General features: G+C 48.2%; 1 long non-coding RNA gene across 4 annotated transcripts in view; it reads left to right on the forward strand.

The window, feature by feature from the left end:
* Nucleotides 1-23704, forward strand: part of LOC112533179 — a 45717-nt gene that overhangs the window by 7134 nt on the left and 14879 nt on the right. For all 4 annotated transcript variants that reach the window (XR_005862720.2, XR_006931082.1, XR_003077041.3 and 1 more), the window contains exons 2-3: nt 22996-23078; nt 23564-23633. This is a non-coding gene — a long non-coding RNA (uncharacterized LOC112533179). The remainder of the gene's footprint in view (nt 1-22995; nt 23079-23563; nt 23634-23704) is intronic.

Below are 23704 nucleotides of genomic sequence, written 5' to 3' on the forward strand. Positions count from 1 at the left end.
GCTTTTGGGGTGCCTACCCAGCTGTATCTGTGCTCTCCTGCTGCGTCACTCACAGCATTCAAAGTCACCCAGCAGATGCTCCAGTTCTGGGCTCTTTCTTGTCAGGAATCTTTTAGGACAGCCTGGACAAAATATATCTGGCTGTTTTTGAGCTTTGGGGGAAGTAGACATAAATAATGCTGAAACTGCTTTTTTCTTTTTTTTTTTCCCTGAAATATCCTATAGGGGTTGTATGTGGACAGGACGTAATGGGAAAGTGCTTATAACCTTGTGTGCATTTGGCTGTGCTTTTCTGGGTGTGCTCAGAGGATCCGTCCTGTAAGCTGGCATATATTTGATGAAAATAGAAAGATTTAAATCTTCCTAAATTGGAAAGGATTAGACAAAATTTCTGGAAGCCTTCTTTGCTTCATAGATGATGGGGAGATGCCCGTGCTGTGCCTGAAACTTCAGAAGGCATCGCTTTCGTTACGCCAGTGCAAACTTTCCCACTCAAAGCCATTTGCTACAAGGCTTGGATTACCCACCGCTATCTCTCCTTGGTAAGAGCCAAGTGCTTAAGTATAGCAGCAACTGCAATATATATTTTTCTTCCCTCCAAGCTTGCAGGGAAAAATAGCTTGGTTTGTTTAACCAGCTTTGTGGGCGCGTGGGCTGCAGTGCGGGAGGGTGCTGTGTGTTTGGGTGAGCTGGGGACGCGGTGCTGGAGCGTGTCTGGGAGCTGGCTCGTGTGAAATCACACGTGTGTGTGCTCAGCCTGCCTCTGGCTCTGGTTGGGGCTGAGATACATTGGGATGTGAGCACTCCATGTGTTGCTGTCTCGTTTTCCATACCCCACGGCAGCAATGCAGGTGCACATGGAGGATGCTCTCCCAGCCAGTAGCAATGTACCCATCTTGGTTTTGTGCAGCTGAAGGAAGGCACAGGGCCTCCCAATGCCTTAAGTTGGATAACATTAACCCTGATGTTTGTGAGGCAGCTGAATGGAGTCTTGTAGAAGGCCTCCAGCTTGTACTGACCTTTGAGGTCGAAGCAGGGCAGCTTGTATAGGGACAGCCTGTGATAGTGCCCTGATACGGGGTCTTCAGAGGCATAGGGTTTATAGATGGGTCCCGAACCTCACTGTGACAAGCCACCTCAAAGCAAAGGTCTGAGCTCCTATTGCATCCTCTGAAGGGGGACAGTGTGGACCAGAAAGGGGACTGCCATCCTGCCATGGGGTTTGGGCACTGCCTGATGGGCTGAGAGCTGCCTTTGGAGTCAGACTGCCATCTGACAAGGGTTTTCTTCCTTTGCAATGTGAATATTTGGAGATGTCCCAAGAAATCTCCCCGTACCCAGCCAGTTTTTCATGCAGAGAAACATGGGAGTGATGGGAAGTAGGAGCTCAGAGGTGTGGGGCAGGTCCCTGCCACAGCACCAGGATGCTTTGGGCTCTTCACACCTTTCTTCTTCAGCACTCATGGGTCCAAGGCTGGCTCTCAGGTGACCATTCTGCACACAGCATCTCTTCTGATATGCCTGTTTTGAAGCCTCTCCCTCTTCACTTCTTCACCCCGCAAATGGTTTGGGGATGGGAAGCAAAGGAAAAAAATCATGGAGATGGATGGGGATGTGGGTTTCTCTTGTTGTCATCCGTGTATCTCCCATGAAGCTCAGCAGGGAAGACCCACCCCAAAAGAAAGGAGCAATCCTGGTCTCCTCAGGATCCAAAATGGTTAAAACCTTTTGATACTGCAATGCATCCCCAGCTAGGAGTGCTGGCAGTGGGGAAGAAGGAGTTGAGAGGAGAGATTGCCTGTGCTCCTGAGCTCCACACCAGTGATGAAACAAGAGAATGTTCAGAGCTGCCCACCTGACAATTCTGTAAATGCTGGATGAGCCTTCCAACCTGCTGCAGGCTCCGTTGTGCTGGGGATGGGCTCTTCCAGCACGCCACCAGCAAGGGGAAAGCCTTCCTCGTTGGTAAAGCTGAGAGTAACTCTAAGTTATTCTGAAGTAAGGTGACAAGCCGCTTTAAGCAACATGAGATATTTAATCCTGGCAGCTTGAGATTAGGCAGACTTGGAGCTGAACCGCAGTGGAGCGTCACTTAAGGAGAGGAGCATCTCTTATGGGATGTGGGAGCAGCTGACCAAACCAAAAACTCCAAGCCCTGCCTTGCTAATCCTGTGCTTGCAAGAGACAGGGTTGCACTGAATGTCCTCTGCTGCTTCATTTTCTGTACTATATATACTGCGAGTCCTCAGCGTGAGCATCACACCTCCTTTAGCTCCCTGTGCTTTCTTTGCAATGTGTTTCTCATTTCCCTGACCCAAGAGAAGCTCTTCCCTGCGCTATACCTTGAAACACGCATCATCCTCCTGCATGCTGCAGGGGCAAAAAATGAGAATCTCCATTCTGGGGGATGCAGGGGCTCAATCCCCAAATTCCTGGAGCTGGGTGTCCTGGGCCGATGGTTATCACGGGACCCTCTGCAACACAGCATGCAGAATAGTGCCTGACCAAAAGCTGTTTGGAAGAAAATCTCCTTGCATAGCAGCAACACCAGCCCATTCCCTCAGAAAAGCATTTGTGTGATAACAGAATCATCTAGTTTGGAAAAGACCTTCAAGATCAAAGTCTGTACAGGCAGGATTTGAGCTGGCTTTTATCAGGACAAGCTAAACTCTTTGGAAAAATGTCACCTGAGGTGACTTTGTGATGTCTGGGCAGGCTGCCGTGCCGAGACCAAAGCCAGCCCTGGGGCTCCTGCTGGGCAATGCCACCTGGGTGCAATGACCTTGGCGCCGGTGGCAGCATGGGGTTGTCCGGGGCTGGTGCACAGGCTGGGATGCGAGCACAAAAATAAACCCTCAGTGCAAAAATATCTTTGGTTTCCTTTTGTGGAGTGGAGGAGAAGGATGCTGTGTGCAGGTGGTGTAGGTTTGTCAAGGTTCAGATATTAGATGTGGGTTAGGTGGGTCCAAGACCATGGGCGAATCCATCATTGGGTGGTGGAGGGAGACAGCATGCTCCCATGGTCCATGGCAGTGGGGCAGGGAGGGGATTTAGGATGCTTTGAAGCTTCATATGGAGTCTTCTCCTTGCTCCCCTCTGCCTGAGCACGGCAGCCCTTCTTTAATAGGAACACACAGTAAAACATGAGCTGTTAAAGCTCTCCTCATGACCGGGCTTTTGATCAAGGAAGCATTAATTACGTTTGAGAGCGAAGGAGAGAGACTAATGAAGGGGAGATCAAAGGGAGCACTGAGCATGCCAAGTTCAAAACCACAGCTCATCCTGAGGATGCTCTGCTGGGATCTACCCTAATACTGACCCACAGCTCTCTTGTCCTCCTCTGGACCGTGCATTCACTCAAGGATGAGCTATTGGGTGGCTCCCCACCACCGGGACCCCATCGATGGTGTGGAGTTGGCTGCTGGCCAGGCTAAGCATAGGATCAGAGAGGGGATCGTGAATTATTCAGCTGAGGAAGTGCTCAGGGCTTTGCAGCTCTTGGTTTGCACCCGCTCCCGGGAGCCTGTGCAGCCCATGGGCATCGGAAGATGCCTGGGGAAAAGGAGACCCCAGGGAAGGAGCTGGTGAAGATAAAAGACAATATTGGTACAAGAGTACCAATGTGGTTTAGTTTGAAAATGAGGAGCGTGCTGATGAGAATCATAGAATCATTAAGGTTGGAAAAGACCTCTAAGATCATGTAGTCCAACTGTCCACCAACCACCAGTATCACCCACTGACCACATCCCTCAGTGCCACATCTCCATGCTTCTTGAACACCTCCAGGGGCGGTGACTCCACCACCTCCCTGGGCAGCCTGTGCCACTGCCTGACCACTCTTTCAGAGAAAAATTTTCCTAATATCCAACACAAACCTCTCCCGGCACAACCATCCCCTTGAGAAGTGTGCTCTGGGAGAGATAGTTGAGAGCTGTGGCTTTTCCCATCCTGCTGTTGGGCTCCTGGGTGTGGGGATGCTGAAATCACTCCAGATGTGCCCCCACCCCTTCCCTTTGTTTATATTTATGCCCTGCACAGTAAATCACTGATGCCTCCCTGAGTCCCAGAGCAAACAGGACAGTCGTGTTGGTGGCCACGCAGACACTGAAGTGATGGAGATGCTCCCTGAGACGTTCCCTCGCTGCTGCTTCTGGCCAGAGCCTAGGAGCGGGTATTTGCTGATCGTTCATTTGCTGGTTGATGGGATAAAAATGCAAATATTTGCCTTGATGAATGGTATTTGGCCACTGAGGCTGGTTGAATAATGAACCGCTTCTACACGAGTATTTTGTCCATTAGCTGGCGGGAACTATTAGTGGTGTAATGGATTTGGGAAGATGATTTGAGCAATGTGAAATCCCGCAGGCAGGGCTGTGTGGAAAGGTACCAACACAATGAGTTCTGGGCCATCTCCAGACACTGGGCAGCACCGTTGTTAAGCAGACACCGTCCTCCTTCCTGGCTCTCCCATGGGGATCTCCAGGTATCTCATGCTTGAAATGGCCTCTTCTATCTCTTCTTGTCTTTCCTTCACCCTCAGGTTTTCCTTATTTGTCTCACTGTCTCTCACCCATCCTCACATCCCCATCTCAGAGCATTGACCAGTTTTGCCTTTAAGCAGATGCACACCCAGCTCTGTTGACCAGGGGACTCCCATGCAAAAAAACATTTCTTTGGGTCCCTCTATGTGCCCATGGAGCAGCAGAAGGCATTGGGGGTTTGAATACTGGGACCAGGAATTCCCTTCCCAACATCCCACCACCTCTTTGACTCCCAGCTGTGACTGTGGAGCAATCCCCAAACCAGAGGGGTTGCACAGCAACAGGAGCAGAGAGCAGAGTGGAGAGGAGCGGGGGATCTCTCGTTAGCACTGATGGTGTCTGATCCTCCCCTTCGCTTCCTCAGGCTCTAACACTGCTCCAGCAGGAGCAGCAGCAATCAGAGCTGGGACTGCCTTTGGCCTCTCACAGCTGTGCGTGGAGCATATGCATGAAATAAAACAAATATTTGGTTTTTAGGGCTGCATTTGCTCTCATTTTCCCACCAGCCATTCCTCTTTCTGTCTGCTGAAGCTGGCAGCCAGCTCCAGGCCAGCCACTGATAGCCTTGACACTTCACACACTGTTGTGTCCTCTTCTGGGATGAACTGGGACGAAACTGCCCCAAAACGAGAAGCAGTAGTGTTGGACTGATCGTGGATTGGATGCTGATGCTTCAGCCTTGGGGGTAGCAGCACTGTGAGCCCCTCCTGAGCTTTTGGACAAAACCAGGGGTGTGTTTTTCAGCCAGTGATGGATAAGCTGCAGCGTGCAAACAGCTGAAGAGTGCTGGGCCATGCTAGGTGCACCCACACCATGACCTGGGGCATTTCAGCTTTGGAAATTATGATGAATTCCACCAATAATCATTTCCCAATTGCACATTCATCGATTGCCTGTTGTAATGACCCCACTGCCCAAACCTTGATTAGAGTCCTTGGGTCCAGCTGGGACCTATGGTTGTTACTGCTTTGTCACCAATTGCAGAGGCTCCATCTATTTGCAATTGCAGGATCTTAAGGATGACCTACATCTTCCAAACCTTAGATTAGAAAGGCCATAGCAGGAAGAGTCTAAGAGTTATCACAGCATCCAGGCTGGGGCTACTCAGGGCAGCGCTGAGCACCACTTTACCTTACCTTGACCATGGTCTGCAGGGCAAGAGGTAGCAAGGAATCACATCGAGAGCCGTACCCTTTCATAGCCCTTTGCACCTGGAGAGCTTTTTATGACTGCAGTTTCATTATATTGCACAGACAGTGCCAGTGAGAAGTGCTTCTGAAATGTAATTTCTGCATTAACACTGGGCTCCACTTGTGGGCTTGCTGTACCTTGCACTGAAGTGATGCTGCTGTCGGGGAGAAGGGGTTTAGCAGCACCAGAGGTGCATGCAGGTCCTTATTGCTCTCCTGAGAGTACCAAATACATCCAAGGACCAGATGGATTTGGGTCAAAGGGGCTGGTGGATGAGTTATTAGCAAGGAGAGGACGTGAGTGAGATGAGTGCCTGCAGTGTGGTTGCGGGTGAATGATTGTGTCTGGAGTCACCATGTCAAGAACCTGTCCTGCAGGCAGTAAAGCCACTCTGTGAGCATCTGAATGGGTCTAGGCCTTGCCCAGGCTTTCTGATCTGCAGCTAGAGGGATGAATGGGCTGGATTTATGGAGGTGGCCTTGCTAAACAGCCCTCAACGTCCTAACTTAATGTCTCTTTCCATACAGTGAAGATAAATCAGAGCTCTTTCACACTGATTAGCATGATTTAGGGTGCTGCAGCTCACTACTAGGAGGTGAGGAAAAGCCTTGCTGGAGAGCCAGCCTCATTGGATTTTGTTGAGAGGTCACAATATGAACTGAGAATAGCAAAATGTAGGAGAAATTTGCTGTGATGTCCCCTTCACACCTTCTCCCTTTAGCAGAAGCACCTGTGCCACCCAACAGATGCTCTGGGATGGGTGCAACGGAGTGACATGGGCAGCTGGTGACAGTGGCCCACTTGGTTTTCTTGGTGCCCATTGGATCAGTGGAGTCTTCAAGTTTGTCCAAAATCAGTTGATTTTAACAAAAGCTGCAGTTGTGCAATTATTTTTTGCTCCCCCTGCTCCATTTCCTGGGGCAAGCTAGGGCAAATGGCCTATTTCCAGATTTGGGAGTGGACCAAAATGCTCAGATCTGAGCAAACCATGCATGAAACCACTTCTCTGGGAAGAAAAACAACTATTTTCCCACCCGAAATACATATCTGTGGCTAATGCTAATTGCATAGCTCTGAATAATGCTAATTGCACGCAACCTCTGGGAAGACATATGTAGATAATAATGCCTCAGCCTTCAAATATCCTCTTCAGAAACATCATGAATAGGAGGAAAATGCCTCAATTTTGTCCCTCCAAGCACTTCATCACGAGGCTAACAAGCGTGGCAGGGGGTGGAGGAGCTGGGCAATGTAGGTCATGCTCCAGTTTCTTTCTCTGATCAGCAGCTGTGGGACCTCCATCCTCCCAAACCCATTCACACCCAGCCCCACGCTCGGACCTTCCATAAGTGATTTTCCCCATCTCTCCATTTTCCCACAATTTGGTGGCCCCAGTCACCTTGGAGATGCTTGGGGAACATCCCTTGGGGGGACCCAGTGGGGTCCCTTCCCCTTCATGCCAGCGCTGGAGAGGGATGTATGGCTTGTATATGGTGATCTGGCTGCCTCAGACTGGTAAATATAGCTTCAGCGAGAGCATGTCTGCATGCGTGTGACAGTCTGTGCAGCCAAGCTCTATTTTTAGGAGCGCTGGCAAAGGACACACACACACACACGGATCTAATCACAGCTTCTCCCAGGCAAATGTTCTTTCCCTGGTTTTCAAGCCATGCTTATCAATTTCCTCCACATTGTTTCCTTCCCTTCATTCGTGACACGACAACCCGCTGCCGGCAGGAGGGAGAAAACAAGCTGTGATGGGAAGTTGGCAGTGGGATCCAAGGTCTGCCCCCTACATTGGAGATAATCCCCAAAGCAGTGGATTGAGGTTGCACCACGAGCTGGGTATTGATCATGGATTGAATATTGATCCATGGGTTGGGGTTGGACATGAGTTGAGTACTGCCCATGAGTTGGGGTTGCCCCATGGGCTGGGTATTGCCCATGAGTTGAGGTTGCCCTATGGTTGGGGTTGCCCATGAGTTGAGTATTGCCCATGAGTTGGGGTTGCCCCGTGGGTTGGGTATTAGCCACGGGTTGGGTATTGTTCTGTAGGTTGGGGTTGCCTTGTGGGGGCGCATTTGCAGGATCTGGAAGGCAAAGAGCCCGAGGGTGTTTCCAGGATGCCTGGTTGTTCTTGTGGAGCGATGGAGGAAGAATGTAATGCAGAAAGGGAGGAAGGCTGAGCATTAAAAATGACCACCTGTGATTTAGCGCTGTTGGCAAGAAGAGGCTGTTAATTTATTAAGGTTTGCAAGATATCCAGCATTTCTGCAGTATTTTCTTGGCATGGCTGTCCAGAGAGGAACATCATAATTGAGAGGTATGCAGCATGGTCATTAGAAGCCTTGGTTTTCACGTAGGCTTGGTTGTGCTCTGTTGGATAACCCCAAAATTTCAGTTCAACGAAGAAAACCACAAATCACCTTTCCCTGGCTGTGCTTAATCACAGTTCCACTTGCAGCAAACATCCCTGATATATTTAATTCACCCCATGGCTGGAGAAGCCCCGCGCAGTTGCATTGTGACGACCTCCAGCAGAAACATGTTGGATGATAACAAGCGTGCCAGCTCAGGGACATAAATATTTCTGTAAGTCATGCACCTTTGCCAGGAAAAGTGTATTTTTTCTCCAGCTGATTTGCAGGCAGCGGCAAGACGAGCTTCCCAGGGTCTCTCCCAGACTCACTAAGTGGTCAGAAGCAATTAATTTAAGCCCTCTCTTCCTCCAGTCATAGAGACGGGGATTATTAATTGACCATGGAGGTGGCAAAGATGGATGAGGGGAGTTAATGCTTGCCGTGAGCTTTCAGCGCAGCTCCTGATTTCTTCAGATAATGAAACTGAAACATTTTGATCTCCCCAAATTGAGTAAAAAACCTGCCTTTGGAAAGCCTCGGCTCTTTAGCAAAGGCACTCCTTGTCCAGCATGACCAGGGCAAGTAGAAATCGATCACGGATGGAGAGGGACTGTGGCACAGAGTGGGACAAAAGGTTCTTTTCTTGATGCTGGCTGAAATATTGACTTCTTTAGTTGAGTGGCAATTTCGTGTTGAAGAATATTCTGAAGCAGAACTGTTTTTAGTAAAATTTTCAGGGAATGGCAATTGAAACCATCCTAACAGACGTAGCGGCGCCATTTGCTTTGATGGGGCTTAAACTTCTGAGCTCCACTTTAATGCTGGAAGCTGAAAGATGCTCCAGTTAAAATATATTAAAAATGCAATCTTATTCAAGATTTAGCAAAGAAAAGGTAAACTGGGCGTTCCCGATTTTGGAGTCACTGAATCATAGAATCATAGAATGGTCTGAGTTGGAAGGGACCTTTAAAGGTCATCTAGTCCAACTCCCCTGCAATGATCGGGGAAGCTCCTTTTCCTCCAGCAATAAAGGAATTGGCTCACCCAAACCTCTGCACTGATGCCACACCAGTGTGGAAAAACCATTTGTAATTCTATGCTCGAGCAGGAAAAAGGGGCATCATGGGAGAATTTGGGAAGAAAATGGCTCTCGACGGCAGCGCTACCGGAAGGCCCTGTCCCTGCGTGCCCTCTGCTCCTCCAGCTGATAGCAAACCCTGGAAGAAAATATGTTTTCTAAATGGGCTATTTGCTTTCCTTCACCATTCCCCATAAACACAGCTTTTTGTCTCACAGAGAAGATGCTCTCTTGCTTTTATAAGCCATCTTAAGCACCACTTCTTACATCAATGGCTTTAAATGAAAAAAGAAAGCGCTTTTGAATACAAATGTGGCATTTACTTCCTTAATGCCTCTCTTGCGCTAAACTACCTTCAAACCCATCAGAGACACTTTAATATATTGAACAGAACTCCCCTCATTTTGATGCTAATGCAGCATTTCATGCAGATAATGTGCTTGAATCATGCACTGAAATACATTAAAGGTGAAATCTAGAGCTTGGAAAACCCATCGGTGTCTGGGTGCTCTCCTCCTTCCCCATAGTACAACCAACACTGGGGTCAGCTCAAGCCTCTTGGAGGGGCCAAGTGTGTCCTACGTGACTCGGCTGATGCCTTCTAATCCATCACAGACCTCGTATCTGTGGGTTTTCTTCATGCCATTGCTTTGCTCACTGGTGGGACTCCTTGCCACAAGCTGTTCTTGAGGACAAAACGTGCTTTGGGGGAGGAAGTTCATCAACTCACAGAGAAGAGGTCCTGAGGGCACTTTGAAGCTTCGTGGTTTGGATTCAGCCTTCAGCATCGCTGAAAGCCAGAAATGATATTCTTAAATCCAGAGAGGGCATTCCATGCTCTTGTTGGACTGCTTACGGCCCCACACATCTCTCGGCCTCTCTCGGAGGCAGGAATTGCAGATCCCACCTGGACGGTTCATGATCCTGTTCTCCCGGTGTCAGATAGCATCAGTCAGGAGCAGCTGCTTCTCCCATTTGTTGCTCGTTATTAGTCAAAACTGATAACAAAGCTCCAAATTTGGGTCGATATCAACCGAATCTTCTTAAAATAAAAATATAATTTTTAAATTTTCCATTTTGGGTCAGCAGGTGTCAGAGGACTTGACAAGAAGCGCCTCGTTAAAAAGGAATTAATTTATTCACAGGAACCTCGTTTTGTTTTGAGAAATCAAAGTGAGGCATGTCAGGGTTTGGCAATTCTTTCAGCTGTGTTTTTCTATGACTGCAGTGGGGTGTTTGGGGAGGGGGGGGGGAAATTCTGCTGCAACTCTTGCTGTCTGTTTGCTGCTTCCCACAGCAGCCTCCTTGCTTTGGGTGGGATGCACTTGTTATGGGTAAAACTCATCTCATTGGGCTCACGTTGAGGCAGCGGTAGTTCTTTGTAATTAATGCCATGATCAGCCATTCTGGTCACCTCTCTGGTGTGAGCCGTTGCCTTTTGCTATCATGGTGAGTGAGTTAAGCAGGCTAGATATTTTCTTGCAGAGTAAAGATATTAGTTTGCTTTCTTTTTCCCACCTCTCTCATTACTCACTTGCGGGAATCGCATTAAATGGAAATGGAGAATAAACAAAAGCTCAGACCTGATTAATGTCACCCCTGTGCCCATCCTGGGTGGCTACGTGCAGATTTTCTCGGTCAGGCTCAGAGCAGCGGTGCGTGGGACAGCACCATGCATGGGAAGAGAACAGCTGCTGGTGGGAAACGTACCTCGCCTTATTCCTCCACCTCCCCAGCTCCCCAAAAAGCAGACCTGCAAGAACATCAGGCTACAGCTCTGTTGGTCAATGAACCTCTGCCATGTCCAGAGCAGGAAGGATATCTTCTGCATCCAGGTGTTTCACACTCCTCCCTCTGCCATCCTTCAGTGGTGTTCCCAGACCAAACACCTTGAAGGAGTTTCTGAGAAGGACACGCCTCGGGCAGTTGTCTCTGCTATAGGAGATGGGAGCAGCCCAGGAGGTTCGAGGAGCCCCACATCTGGATCCACTTTCCTTCCCTATTTTTGCTGCCTGCAGCATGGCATAACAGCTGGAAAGCTGCTCATTGCAAACATGTGGCCGGAGCAAAGGTGGGCAGGTGGAGGCTGTTCACTCTGCTCTTGCTAATTATGTTCATTTCTCTTAATTAGTTCTGCTCACTAATGAGCTGCTATCCCTTCAACAAAGCCCAAGGAAGGGCTGATAAACAGGCAAGGAGGGCCATTAGCTGTATTACGTGCCCTGTGGAGCAGTTTAGTGTCATCCCTTTGGAAAGGAGAGGAAAATATTGATGCTGAGAACTTCACCCCTGGTACTCCTTTCTGTTTTCAGGCAGAATAATAACCTCTATCCCATCCAACCAAAGATGCCATCATATGCCTATTAATGTATCAGATAGCATGTATCGGGTTTTGCATGGAGATGGAGGAAACCTCAAGGCTTTTCTGAGCACCAGCAAGACGGTGGCCAACCAAAGAGCATTGCTTGCTGTACACCATACCCATTTGGGGCATCCTTTGAGGGCTCTCCAACCATGGGATGGCATTGGCTGGGGTCACCAAGCCTTTGGGCACCAGGACAGCTGCTTTAGGGCTGGGATGCCTTCCCTTGGCACATCGTAGAGCTCTGAGGCTTCCTACCAAGCATCCTCCATCTCTGGGATGAGCTGAGCCCATTGGCTCCATGGCTCCTCGCCCCCATCCGCAGCACCAGCTGAGCTTATTTCCACAATTACACGTTATTAGTCCTTGAGCAAAAGGAGAAGGGAGGCAGCGAGGAGGGATTTTTATTGGGAAGTCATTTCTTCCTTAATTGAATTTCTCCTGTTAGCAGTGACGAGGAGAAGAGGAACAAAAAGCCGAACGGGAGGTAAAGGCTTTTAATTCACTTCTGCTCGAGAGGAGCTAATATTAATAAACTTCTGGATGAAGGGATTTGCAAGGGTTTGTTTGAAGGATTAACTCCAAAATGGTGATTAGGTTTCCCAGAGTGAACTTGCTGATAAACAAGCAAAACAAGGGGTGCAGATGTTGTCCCTCCCCAGGAGGAGCAGTGTACCCTGGCCACCAGGGGACCCTCATCCCAAACTCTGTAAGCAACCACTCTGACTTTTGCCTTTTAAAATTACATATATATATCTATATATATTCATTTAAACATGGTCTGAGGGGGAGGATGCATTTTGTCGGAATAAAACCTTCCTGTTGGACTAAAGCTTTGTTCCTTGTTAAGGTGAAATCTTTCTATAGCACAGTGCTGGGCAGAGATGGGATGTGACATCTATGTCCCCAAAGAGGAGCCAACACCAAGGCATATCTGTCTGCACACCAAACCCAGCTCCCTGCGTAATCCTTGCTGTTTCCTGACCCCTCAACCTTAAAATGCTCGGGAAAATGCCTTTTAATTGCTAAACACTTGCTTCTCTGCTAATTAACAGCCTCACAGGCATTTAGCAAATGATGCTTTTTGTTCATAATTACCAGTGAAAGGTGAATCCCGGCTCTTGGAAGCAAACTCGTTTTCACCAAAGAGGAAAGCTTGTTTTCTTCTTTTCTAGCACTGGGGGGCTGAGAGCTTTAGGGAGCCCATGCATCAGGTGGGGGCACTGAGACACAAAGCCGCATGCACAGAAATATTCAGCATTACCCACTGAAACCTCAGTGGCAGAGCCAAATAGTTATTCCCCTATTTATTGGCGCCCATTGGTTCTCAGCATCCAACAAAAGGAGATGGGAGAGGCTGCTCCTCACCGGTGCTCTCCCGACTGATCTTCAAAAGCACTTTGAAGCTGGAGAAATCGGTGGGGTTTTTATGTTATTTTATGTTTTTCCTTTCTTTTTTTTTTTTCTTGGGAATTCAACTTTCTGACGTTGGGGTTTTAATGAGGAAGGAGCTCCATGGCTTGCATCAAACGGGGCCGGCCAGCAGGACTGGAGCAACAGCTGTGCAAATGAGCAGGGAGGTTGAAAAGCATGAGAAGAAAGGGAAGAAATTCCCTCGGATGAGGATGGGGATGCCTCGGGGAAACTCCTGGAGGTACCTTTCCCTCCCTGCGTGAGAAATCCCACTGGGGGATCTCCTGCTGGGGGAGAAGACCCTTGGCCAACAAGACTCTTGGCCAACAAGACACTTGGCCAAAGACACCCAGCATGGGTTACGAAACAATCCTAAAATATTTCAAGTGTTTCTAGCAGCAGCTCTGCAGGTGTTTTGCCGGAGAGAAGGACAGATGGACAGCTCCCTCGTGTAGCTTACACCTCTGTTGCTCCTGTGTTTTAATTTTAGCTTTCTCTTGCCTTTTGCCGGGGGCTGAGAGTGCCACTGGCTCGTTTTTTGTGTTTTTTTTTTTTTTTCTCCCGTGGAAACACCCAGACAAATATAGCCAAGACTGATTTTAAATTACAGGCAGGAAAAAAACAGGAGGCTGCTCCTATTTAATAATAGCCACCGTACGGATATTACTCTCAGGGCTTTGTCATGCAACAGCTTGTTTTATTAAATCCTTCACGCCCTGTGCCGGCTTGTTGCAGCGGAGCGGTGCTGGCGTGACAGTCGTCTTGGAGATGAGCAACCTCTTGGGGTCCATGCTTGTAGGGTCAAATGCTGCTCCAGGGATGCTTTTTTGGCAGCCAGCATCCCACCACCAAGCCTGGACCACCATGGGTAAGTCCAACCTGCTTTTGGCTGTGGGTTATCACGGAATTGTTTGAGTCAGAAGGGACACTTAAAGGCCGTCAGTGCAACCTCCTGCAGTGCACAGGGACACCCACAGCACATCAGGTGCTCAGAGCCCCCAGCCTGACCTTGGTGTCTGCAGGGATGGGGCACCACTGCCTCTCTGGACTTCCTGTGCCAGCGCCTCACTGCCCTTAGTGTAAAAAACTTATTATATCCAACCTAAATCTCCCCTCTTGTAGTTTGAATCCATTTCCCCTTGTCCTATCACAACAGGCCCTGCTAAAGAGTCTGTCCCCTTCTCTCCTACAGCTCCTCTTTATGTTACGTGTGGGTGTGAGCCCTCCTTTCATCCCAGCTCATCCAAAGGTACCAAAAATGATGTTTTTGAGCCCAACCCAAGTTGTAAACGTCAGGGCTATGCTCAGAAACACAGGGAGAGCAGAGATTTGGCTAAGTGGGATGGAGAAGAAGGATAAAACCTCATGCTTTTGGGAAGGCTGGAGGGAAAAGCAAAGGGCTACAATCAAGCTGATGCATTCCAAGGAATGGGATCTCCATAGAGGCACTTATGGAATGAGAAGTGGGTGGTCTAAGCCGGAAAGCACTAAGGAGAGGTTGTTAAGGGAGAAGGGCTTAGGCTGTTCACAGCCCAGTGAGCTGTGGGTGCCTCATCCATGGAGGCATTCAAAGCCACGGATGGGGCTCTGGGCAGCCTGATCTGGTGGGTGACAACCATCCTGTGGCAGGAGGATTGGAACTAGATGATCTTTAAGGTCCCCTCTGGCCTAAGCCATTCTCTCATTCTACAGCTGTTAAGAGCCGATGCTGAATAGAATCACTGCCGTGTCTTCATCCCAGTGTTTTCTGGGTGAGAACAGCTTTTCATTTGAGAAACTTCAAGGTGTTTTGGAAACAGCAAAGTAACAGCAGCTCTGTCATCCTGCTCAGAGCCACGTCCTTCATCTCAAAGGTGGGGAGGAAAATCTGGCTGTTGTGCATGCAGGGGTGCTGGGGTTGGATGTTTGGATGCTGGAGCCCCATCAATATCTCAAATAGGAAGCATTGAGAAAAGCCATTTAATTTCCCATCTCAACATCAGATTTGACTGCAATGTATCTTTGCTTCCCCTCTGTTCCCCTCCACGTTGCTGCCAGCCACCAGCTGGGCTGGGAGCTGCTCCTGCCCCACAGCTCTGCTGTAAAGCAGGACTTTCCCCATGGAGGGGAAATCCCAAAACACGTGGAAGCTCTCGCTTGCACGGGAGGGGAAAAAGACTTGCAACAAACAAACAGAGCCCAGGTGATTTATTCCATGGATTTCACGCTGCACAAAGCACCTGGAAAATAGCTGTGTGGGCTTTCCATATGGGTTGCTATTATTTTCCAGGGTACAGAAAACAGATTGTTGGAAGAACTCCCTGTTCTGCGGCTTGTGCTATTTTTTTTTTCTTTTCTTTCTTTTTTTTAAGCCAAGCAGCAGTCAGTGCTGTTTCCTCTCTGCTGAGCGTTGTTTAGAGGTTGCTCCTGGTGCGACCTGGAGAGGGGGAAAGCTCAGAGCCTTTAAGTCAAAGCTGCAATCTGCTTATTCCTCTTGACATTAAGACTCACCTACAGCATGGGAACTGAAAAACAATAATAGTAGTAGTAATAATAATATTAATAATAATAATAATGATGAATTTTTCCTCTATGGGGAAGGGCTGAGGTTTGCTGCGAAGCAAAGCGTTGCTCTTTGGGTTTCTCAGAGGCGTTTCGGAGAAGCCTACGGGCACTTGGCTGATTCGTGATGCTACCCTTTGGGTTTTCACCCACTGCCTTTGGTTCAACCCAACCACAACCCCTTGGTTATGTTCCCCGTGCTGTGTTCTCATGACTGCCTGCCCCATGGTATCCATGCATGGAATCGTAGAATCATACAACGGTTGGGTTGGAAGGGACCATAAAGCCCATCCAGCTCCAACCCAGCCTTGGGCTGGGTGCCTCCCACCAGATCAAAGCTACACAAGGCCTCATCCTTGGCCTTGGGCACCTCCCAGGATGAGGCACTGACAGCCTGTCTGTTATTTGTTCATATAACAAAACGAAGATGCTGATACTGAGGATGCTCACTGCTATGTTTCCATCCTTGTCCTCAATGAAATGAATGGTGATATGGAGATCAGGAGCTTGGAGCCACCCCTCCAGCCTACTTCAAGGCTCTGATGCTGCTGTGTGCAAGGGTTTCTGTCTCTGGAGGGGATTTACAGCCTCTTGAGTGCCATTTTGGGGCTATTCCCAGTAAACCAGGAGATGGGCAAAATAGGGTGAGAGCATGGATATGAGAACAAAGAGGTGGACAGCATAATAAAACTCCAACCTCGTTCAAGTTTGTTTCAACCTAGCTTTCCCTAAACTTCCCCCATAATTGATTTTCCCTACAATCCATCTGTATTGGTTGCATTTGGAGGGGATGGAGAGGAGAGCACTGCATCCCTGGACTCAAAATGGTGCTCAGAGAACATGGGTCTGGTTTGTTGGTGCTAAAATGCTTCTGGTTAACCCTAGTCCTAACCCTAGCCCTTAACCCTAACCCTAACCCTTACCCTGACCCTAACCCTAACCCTAACCCTAACCCTAACCCTAACCCTAACCCTAACCCTAACCCTAACCCTAACCCTAACCCTAACCCTAACCCTTACCCTGACCCTAACCCTAACCCTAACCCTAACCCTAACCCTAACCCTAACCCTAACCCTAACCCTAACCCTAACCCTAACCCCCAGCCCTCCTGCACACGACAGGGAGCTGACCTGTGCATTGCACAGCATCCCATGCCAAAACCCCACAGAGGAATGCACCAAGGGTGACTTTTGGGGAGGTGGGGTGGAGGTTGGCAGCCGCACTCCCCAGCCCTCAGATGGCACATTGAAATTCAAGTCGCGCCTCTCCAGCGCCGGATCTCTTTGTTGCTTCTTCAAATGACTAATTGTCACTTTTTATATATTTTTTTTTAATAAGGCAGCATCACGGGGAGGTGCGGGAGTGTTGTAATAATGAGGGGAAAGGAGGGGATAAGGGAAGAAAAGGAAGAAAGAAGGGAAAAAAATGAGGGAAAAATGGAGAAAAAGAGGGGGAAAAAAAAGAGTAAAACAATGGAGGGGGCAGGGAAAGCAGCGAGGATAGTAAACCTCATCCTCCTTTCTGCACACCAGCTGCTGTGCTGCTCCACCACAGCGGCCAAGACACTTCATCATCCTCAGGGGTTTGCTGGGAGCGGTGCAGTGCTTGGGTAAACAGGGCGATTCCTGCTACGTTTGCTTTTTCTGTTTTGCTTTCTTTTCCCCCCCCCCAAAAAAAAGGCTATTGAGAGCTGGAGGTGGACCTTTCCCAGCTGCTTGGTGCATGTTAATGCACATCAGGGTGGTGTCCCCGTTTGTTCCCTATGGGGTGGTCCAGGTCTCTGCCCATTGTGGGGTTATGCTCCGGGATTTGGGATGCTGCTGCTTGCTCACAAAACCCTTCTCTCTTGCGTTGCTTCTTGTCCATCCCCAAAATGGGTCAAATGGGATGGGAATTGGTTTGATGAATGTGGTTTGATGCAGCTGAAAGATCTGCTGCAGCCCAGGGAGTGGCGAGCCCCAGCCTGAGCTCTTGGCTCTACTCTTCCCATCGCAGGATGGGGCGAAGATGGAGGGAACCCAGGAGAATAAATGTGGTTCCCTCCTTCAACTAGGGGAGGGAGCAACAGTGCTGCTGGATAAACCCAGCCCCATGCAGCCAGGCACCGATTTTGCATCTTACAAACCTGGGGTCGGCTGCATCCCCAGCACAGGAAGACCTCCCTTGGCTTTATTTGTCTCAGTGCATCCCTCACTGCTAACTGCTGCCAGCTTGGTGCCAGCTGGCCCGTTGACGATGCCAATAAAAGTCAAATGGAGAGATAAAATTGCACCTGTCATAATTGGTCTTGATTTAGAAGGGGTTGGAGTGAGCTGGAAGGTTCAGAGATGTGCCAAATTCCTTCAATACATCGTACCAAAGTGCTGTGGGCTGTTATCCTGAACCTGGAGGCTATGTTGGTGATGCAAGCCCCAAAACTGTGTCTCTAAGGAGGCATGGAAATGGTGACAGCCGGTTTGGTATCCTGGTCTTGATGCTCTGTGCTTGAACCTCAATAAAGTGAATATTAATGGAAAGATAGGTAGCTGGGGTGTGAGCCCTGCTAGGAGAATACACAACAGTATGGGGATCCAAAATCTCAAGGTTTGCCCTCAAACTGGGGTTTATTTCCCATGTCAGACTGAACCCCAAGGCAGCACTTCTTTCTCTCTACCTGCTCTTATCTCCCTTGCTGCCAAATCAAATCACAGTGGTAGGAGCTACCCAGTAATCCTACCAACCCCAAAAATGGGTCTCTAAGGAGAACTCCCAGTACCAGCGCTGGGTAAGGGTTGTTGGCCACTGGGATGCCTGGGGAGACTTGCCAAGCTGCCAAACTATTTGGACATCCAAATGCTTGTGTTCAAACGGATTTCTCCATCAGGATTCTGACTTTATCCTCCTATTGGATATTTCTGCACCATGTCCTTGCTTTCTGTCCTTGCATCATGACGCGTACCGGTGCGGCTTCGTGCCCCATCAGAGATGGTTATCGGCGCAGTGATTTAATGCCAAGCAATGCAAGCAGGCAGTGAGTGTAATGTCAGTGCTATCTCTGCTCTCACCCCTCCAGAACTTTCATATCCTGTCATGGTAATGCAAAGGATTAAAGCAAAGATGGGAGTGCTGATGGAAGGGGGTGGTGTTGATCTCATCTCGTGTGCTGGTCCCACTCTCTGCACCCATTACAATGAAAGATCTTGCTCTGCAAGCACCACAGCTGAAATAAAGGTGTATTTTTATTTTTTACAGCCTTTTCCCCATGCACCACATCGTTTTGGACCAGACGACCTCCAGAGGTCGCTTCCAACCTTGGATTCTGTTGGAGAAATCCTTTTGCCTATAGTAAAATAGGGGCAGGAGCAGCCTCTAAAAGGCTTCGCTGCCTTGTTTTCTGGCTTAGGAAACTTCTAGGGATTAAGGGAAAATGAAAATCTGGAATGATCTACAGGTAAGCAGCGGTACCTTTAGGAACCAAGGATGGATGCTGAAAGTGCTTTAGATGGCAATCTAATGAGGGGTCTTGCAAAGCAGCATCACCTGCAGCTTTACTGAAAGAATCCCATCACCGCATCACCTCTGCATGGGGAGCGTCCCTGCGGGCTCCCCCACTGCCAGAACCTGACCTTGCCCACGCGATGCTTAATTAATCCCTAACGAGCGTCTGAAGCATCTGTAGGATGTTGCTGGCATGGGCAGTTCTTAATTTACTGCCAGGATGCTTCCAGCACCGCTTCATCCAGCAACGGGGTGAATCCAACAAATAATTGTCCAAAGATTAGCGCTGCGTAATGGGGCAACAACAGCAGACGCCGCGCATCATTAGGGCTTACCAGGGAATCAGCGGAGCTAAAGCAAACAAATGCCAAGCAAAATCCACAGCAGATGGAGCTTTTAGTTGGGCATGGATTGACTTAAGGGCAGCGTGTCAACAACACTGGAGCACGGCACCCTTCTGGTGATGGAAAACCCATAAAAGAGCCCGGGAAACACCAGTGAAGGAGGCTTCTGAGTTGTACCCTACATAAATATCATTTATGGTGCAGCGGAGCGTAAATACACAGCGTGAGCCCTGTGCTGGGTGTAGCAGCAGCTGGAGCTGCACTCCTGTGCTCTGCAGAAACATATATAGGACGTCGCCAACTTTCAGCAATTTATTCCACCTATGCCTTTTTTATTTGTCACTATGGTAACTACAAAGTAAAGATCAAAGCAGCATGCCAGCAGCAGGAAAAGGTATTATTTTTCCCCTCTTTTGCAAAAATAACTTAAGCGTGTTTTTATTTCTTTCCCATTCAGAGGAATTACTTGTTTGTAGCTTGATAGAGGGGGAGAAGTCCTTGTCTCTGTGTGAGAAATTGCACTGGGAGCTCAAATGAGCCGAATTTCCTTCAATTTAGAGACAATGCAAAATGATGGATGGGTGACTGTCAATGTGCTACAGCAGGTCCTGGGGCTGAAGGAGTGGAGATGCAACCATGTGGCATGGGGAGAAACGACTCAGGAGGAATTATCTGATTGGCTTACTGGGAAAACCATCTGGAAATGGTTTCCCCATTAGAAAATGTTGATTTAATTAAAGGAAAAACACGAGTTTTGGGGGACCCTTACATGCATCATGGTTGCAGCTCTGGGGCTGGCTTTGCTCCCAGATGGACCAGAGCTGCTCATCACCATCCTCGGGCAAATCCTGAGGATGGCAGGATGGCATGTCCTGCTGGCCCGTTGAAGCATCTCGGTCCCCATAACACAGGTCTGATGTGAGAAAGCCCTTTTCCTTCCCTAAAGTCCAGCTCCCTCCTCCCACAGCAGACCCTTGTCTGAGCTACCCATATTCCTCCTGGTGGTCCCTCAGTATTTCCAGATCCACCCGTTTTCTGTCCATCAGCGATGTTAAGAGTTTGAAGATCTTGCTTTTTCAAAGAAAAAATACAAATGTCTCCAAAATCAGGTGAAACTGCTCATGTAGTTTGGGATAGAGATTTCTGATCCCATCCGGCTCATGTTAAGATGCTCATCCTAAGCCTCATCCCAATTAAAGGGAGCATTCCCATCCGTAGGCCTGATGGTCTGATGCTGTTGACCAGCACAGAATGGACGCAGTGGATTGCCAAAGACCAAAGTGTATGCCAAGGATTTGTATATATGCAAATACTTCCCTTTATGTGACTCACAATAAAGGTCAAGCATGGCTTTGTGTGAAACTTGGGAGCTGTAGTGAGGAGAAACCCAGAAATCAGCGGGCAGATGAAGCAGTGGGAAGAGGAGGACAGTGCACCGAAAAGGAGACTCAGATCTGAAAAGGGAACCCCCCCCAAAATGATGATAATGCTCCTGACTGTGCTGTGGGGGTGGATTTGGGTTTCCCATCCACACCCAATGTGAACAGGTTTGAGTTCCCCATTCATGCTCGATGGGAATGGGCTTGGGGTCCCCACAGGCATGGCTCCAGATTGAATGCTTTAATGTGGAGAAAAGAGCCAGAAACCTCCCACATCTTGAGCTCTGCTTCATTTTTACTTGCTTCTCCTTGCTTATCATGGAAACAGGACACAAGACCTGGGCATGCAAGGAAGGACCCTGCTCATGCTGCTGTACCTACAAGCTCTTCACCAGAGGCGTTCAGGATCCAGAAGTCGCCCTTCTCTGATTACACACCTAATTATTTTAATGATTAATAATTGCACTCTTCCCCAATAGTTGCAGAAATAGAAAGGCAGGTGCAAGAGGGATGAGGTGCTCACCGGTGTGCCGGTGCAACGGACTCAATCCAGCCATCACCACTAGCCTACAGTTGAATTTCTTGTTAGCATTTCTGTATCTTGGTAATGATATGAACGCGTGTGAAGGGCAGACAGAGAGGACAAAATTCAATGGAGATAAAAAAAAGCAATGAAAAATGTTTTTTTAATATATATACAAGTGTATTTAGAAGCACAGAATTTGATGCTTCTTCGTGTGTTTGCAATGCAAGCAGTCATCTCTTCCTCTATGGGCTATAAAGCATCTTTTAAGTATACAGGAATCAAATGCAATGTGTTTGTTGTTTTTGCAGACGAGACAAGACGAACCACCATGCAATCAATTAGGATGCACGCCCTTAGAAAAAAAAAGGGACTGTTCTCTGGCTGTCTGGAACAGACTATCTGGGATTTTGAGGGCAATCAACTGCCACTGGGTTTTAAAAGGGAATTTAATCCATTTAGGAGTGGGGTTTTGTGATGGAGTGGTTCCTTGAGGGGACATCCCCTCAGGGTGGATTTGCTGGCCCCTCAGCACACGGCCCACCCCAAAGCAGGAGTTGAGCTTCTCAGGCTGTCCCCGATGATATTGGGATGTGCAAAGCTGGACAAAGAAGTGGTTGTGTCCTGCCAAATTTTGGATGGAATGAAAACACAGAATCATAGAACCGTTAAGGTGGGTAAGGCCATGAAAATCATCCAGTCCAACCATCAGCCCGTGCCTGTGACCTCTCCAGATCACATCCCTCAGAGCCACATCAACCCCTTTTCTTGAACACCTCCAGGGACGGTGACCCCACCACCTCCATGGGCAACCTGTTCCAATGCACTACCATTCTTTAAGAGAAGAATTTTTCCTAATATCCAGCCTGAACCTCCCCTGAGACAATTTAAAGTCATTACCTCCTGTCCTACTGATCACCTCTTGTCCTATCATCCTATTGTAACCCCCTCCTCTCTCTGAAGCTGTTTTGGAAGCAGGATGCACAGAAGCAGGCTCTGGCAATGCTCTGTGCAAGGAAATAAGTTGGATCCATTGGCTACACTGACCACAAATGCTCTGTGCAGGGTAAGGAGGGACCATGGAATCCCTCCCGAAGGGAGAGCATGTGGGACCCCCAGTCCTTGTGCACTATCCATCCATATTTTAGTGGGGTTTTTTTTTGTATCTATCCATCTGTTTAAGGAAGAGTGGGTTTTCTCCTTTTTGTACTATTATGGCTCCACAATTCTTTCTCTGTTGCTTTTTCTTCCTTTCCCTTCCTGCTGTCTATTTATCTAATCCATTTATCTATCTGTCTTCTGTTTATCTACCTGGAATATCTTTCAATATATATCTTTGTCTGTTCTTTTCTGCATTATCTCTCTTGCCCTTACGTATCACCATCAATCTAACCATAAAATCTCTCCCTCTCTCTCTGTTGTCTTTGAATAAAATTTGATTTTGAATTATTTCTCTACATGTTGCATGCCACAACTTTTTCTAACCTTGACCACCGCTCCCCTTGCACAGAATACTTTAAGAAGACATGCAGTCATCAGGGATATCTGCAGTTATGGAATGCATTTAAGAATTCATGACTTAGGGATACAACGTGGAGCTGGGGCACATCCCCATGGCAGGTTGTGATGGAGAGACATTGGTGACGAGGAGGTCCACGAGATGTAAATAGGGTCCTCAGGGTCTTGGAGTGCCCTTGGTTAATTTCATTCTTGGCATATCTGCTGATGCTTAACGTTCTAAGCCCTGTGTGGCATTCTTTGGAATGATCCTCAATGTCTTCTCCAGGTGATGCTCTCCATGAGGTTTGCTTTGCTCCTTCTGTAGGGATGGACTGACCTCAGCAAGAGGAATGTGTCTGAAAGCCATAGGTATGACCAAAAGGTACCAATGTGTTTGATTTCTTGACCTAGTGTCTAGATACTGTATTGAATTAGCAACAAGTAGCCATCAAGAAGAGAAGACTACACACCTTTCTCCTTACAGGTTTGGTAACACGGTGCCCCCCTTGGCGTGCCCTCAGTAATGCGGCAGCCATATGGAAAATTGCTGGCACTGACAGCAAGTTTTCAAGCCTTTAGGGAGGCAGAAAAACAAAAAGGATTGTGTTTCCCCTTTGCTTAATTGGTGTGAGACGAGTGTAAATTAAACATACAAGTGGCCTTGATGTTCCCATAATTTTAATGTGCTGGGACAGCAGAGGAGCTTGACTTTAGAGTCGAGGGGGGCAGGCTGTTTGAATTGGAAATTTACCCTTCTTGTCGTGCTTTTGTTGTATTGTCTGGTTGGGTTTTTTTTCTGAAATCTCCAGTTCCTGGATGATGCTATTGACAGAGAAGCTCTATTTTCCCTACAGGAGCTGTATCTTCATCACGGCCATTTCTTCCATCACAGAGCTCCCATGGGACATCTCTCAGGAAAACAAGGTAAACTCACTGAAATTATTTCTCAGATGTAAGCCATTAGCATGAATTTCTCATCAAAAAACAATAATGGA

The sequence above is a fragment of the Gallus gallus genome, chromosome 10 (assembly GCF_016699485.2).
Source record: "Gallus gallus isolate bGalGal1 chromosome 10, bGalGal1.mat.broiler.GRCg7b, whole genome shotgun sequence".
NCBI lineage: Eukaryota > Metazoa > Chordata > Aves > Galliformes > Phasianidae > Gallus > Gallus gallus.